Source organism: Schistocerca serialis, chromosome 1 (genome assembly GCF_023864345.2).
Source record: "Schistocerca serialis cubense isolate TAMUIC-IGC-003099 chromosome 1, iqSchSeri2.2, whole genome shotgun sequence".
Lineage (NCBI taxonomy): Eukaryota > Metazoa > Arthropoda > Insecta > Orthoptera > Acrididae > Schistocerca > Schistocerca serialis.
This window is the reverse complement of record NC_064638.1, coordinates 568408408-568411625: the sequence shown is the minus strand read 5'-3', so window position 1 is coordinate 568411625 and position 3218 is coordinate 568408408. Positions and strand designations below refer to the sequence as shown.

General features: G+C 45.1%; 1 non-coding gene across 1 annotated transcript; it reads right to left on the bottom strand.

Moving 5' to 3' along the window:
- Window positions 1-2796: 2796 nt before the first annotated feature.
- Window positions 2797-2871, bottom strand: Trnat-ugu (transfer RNA threonine (anticodon UGU)). Its single transcript has one exon. It is a non-coding gene; the product is annotated as a tRNA-Thr (tRNA).
- Window positions 2872-3218: the final 347 nt, after the last annotated feature.

Genomic DNA, 3218 nt, shown 5'->3' with positions numbered 1-3218 from the left:
ACTCTAACCACTATCGCTTCCAGGTTGGTGTGAAGGGGGGGGGGGGGGGGGGGGGGATCCAGACACTAATGACATCAGTGCAAACCTAAGGGCAGACCCCTCCAGATGCTATCCTGGGGCTGGCATGTTTCCAACAGAACACCCTATAACCACAAGACGTTGGAGAGTGGTCATCACAAAATTGTGTTTCTTGAAGAGCAAGACAGAATGAAGAGTAGGAGCAAACAAGGCACTGTATTTCCAGTACATGACGGTAATATCCATTACAATTCCACTGGATCATCGTGTGGTGAGAGTCCAGGTGAGACATGAAGGCGAGGGGTTCTCATATCACTCTACTGGTGGTCATTGCCAACGAGGATGGGGCGACATCCATAAAAACTGGATCTGATTCAGGATGAGGAGGAGGAGGAAGAGAATAAAGGCTGCAATAGCTTGAGGACCCACACGCGCCACATATATACCCACAAGAGAGCTTTGGGCCCTCTTTGGGGCTCGCTGTGCGACATTTGATGGCCTGACTTCCATAGTACAGGCGATAACAGCCTGTACAGAACTAAAAACATGTCATGAAGGCCCAACAGTAACATCCGGCCACCATGTCATCCTTAGCCCACTGGCATATGGAGTTGCATATGGTCAGCACACCACTCTCCCGGCCATATGTCGGTTTACAAGACTGGAGCCGCAATTAAATAGCTCCTCAGTTTTCAGCCTGTACGGAAAGTTCCCCACAACCAGGTGGTGCTGCCACAAAAATTTACTCCCTAGTCTGTGCCAAAGCGTCAATGGGAACAGTGCCACCTGCATTTTTCCAGTCCTTCCTTATATGCCATATGGCAGTTAGTGGTAGAGTCTGGTCTAATTTCCCAGATGTTGCCAAATTATCCTCCATGACTTAACATACTACATTTTGGGCTTTAGCTGCCATGTCACCACTGAGGTAACATGATGTACCCATGTCTCATTCAATGGTCACCAGTTTGTGTCAGAAGAATGGAATCGTGTTCAGCATGTGAGCACTGTACTTTTCCACCCAGAATTTTAATGCAGAGCTCTAGCAGTTGGTCATGACAGCCAAATTGCAACTCAAGGTAAGTAATGGAAGCCCTAGTGAGGACGCTGTCTGGTTTTTTGGTGTCTTGCAGATCAATTCCAAGCCACTGGCATAACCCAACTGAGGTACTGCATGGTGGTCAGCCTCACATTCACAACTATTACAACTAACACCGAACACCCCTCACCCAAGGACAGTGACACATCACATGCACATTCAGGTGGACAGTGGGACAGATTCAAGGCACTGTGGTGAGGAATAAGGGGCAGCATCTTTATATTGTTGCATTGGGTCAATAGAACCAAAACTCAGTCACACAGGCAACATTCATGCAGGCGGGAGGGACCAACCACTCCTTGCCCCGAAGCACTAGGTGGCACCTGCCAACATTCCAACTGCCTCTGCACCTCTCGTCGTATAATCTGTGTCCTGATCTGTGAAACCCACCACCCTGGAGAACTGTTTGCAATGTGGGATCTGGTAGAGGTGAAGTACTTCCCTCCCTCATTGCAACTGGCAGGAGTTACCATCCCACCATCGATGTGGAGCATTAGCTTGTCACCACCCACAGTGTCGCCCTTGACGTCCTTGTAGAAAGTGCCCAGGCAGAACCCATGGCACATATCTCCATTGTCTCCCATCCTTTGAATCAGCAATTCCGGCACAGCCCTGGGCATTTTTCAGCCCTAAGTGCTTCTTAAGGAGGGGAGGGGGGGGGGGAAATTGGTATCCCAGCCAGATACTTGGGGTGTCAAGTGAGTTGTTGTTTGCAGTTGAGAGTGAGTGACCCATGACTCCACTGTAAGCAGTGTGTCACATACACATGGAGTGTATCTTCACAATTGTAGCTTTCTTGGTTTGTCTGCATAGAATCCAAGAGTTATTTGCATGCTAGCCATTAGGCAAGATTTTATTTGCTAGGATTATGGTTAACTGCATACTCATGTTGCGATTACTTCAGGCTGTCACACTTTTATAATTCTTCAGACCATCTGTTTGCCAGTTATGTCACTACAGGTGTATCCATCATAGGTCTCCGCACTCATTCCAAGTATTTTCCTGAAACTAATCATCTCACTACAAGAGATATAACAATAGCATTAAGTTTTTCACATTTCTCACATGTCTATCTACTATAACATCTGACAATGTGTAATTTTTCTCATAATTTTGGCCTTGAAAATTTTCATTCATTCTCACTGATACAATCTTCACCTCGTGTGTTTTTTTTTGTGTTTTCCATAATTATAATAGCTGTCAAAAACTTTATAGGGGTACTGGAATAGGAGCAAATTCTGTAACAATATTTTCTTCTAATTTCATAAGTTTCAGGATTACAGTCCTCTAGCATTCATTCAAATCAAGAACACTGACCTTCAAACTGTCTCCAATACTTATGGAAATAAAAGTAAACCCATACTGTAGAAACATTTAATTTCAGTTTCATTCTTTTGCATGCAAAGACACATTTGCAGTTTTATGTACATACCTGTCACAGTTGGATGCTTCCAGTGTTGCAGGAACTGTAGCATCAGTAATACCTGTTTTTGACAGGGAGATTTAAACACTTATTCGTTGCTAGGGTCTTATGGGTTATATATGAAGGTAGTATCTGTTCCCAAAAGAACAGTTACTGTTGACGACCATGCAGCTTTGCTAGAAATGAAATGACAATTAAATGGACACCCTAGCTGCAAACAGGCATTGATATACTTCATTGGGGACATGTTGAAAATGTGTGCCCCGACCGGGACTCGAACCCGGGATCTCCTGCTTACATGGCAGACACTCTATCCATCTGAGCCACCGAGGGCACAGAGGATAGTGCGCCTGCAGGGACTTATCCCTTGCACGCTCCCCGTGAGACCCACATTCCCAACATGTCCACACCACTACATTTGTAGTGCACCTAATAGATGTTTGCCCATCATACTCATTACTTGTGGCAGATTAATCTACCAAGCCTCGTATAAGTTTGGGCATAGCGTGTGTGTTCGCACAAGAAGGTCAATGGCCAGGAAGCCATATTTTAACTATATATGACAGTAGTATCTGTTCCTGAAAGAACAGTTACCGTTGATGACCATGCAGTCTGATGGGCAAACATCTATTACTACTCTGTGCACTCGCAGAGTATGCTGAAAAAAATATTAGTTCCACT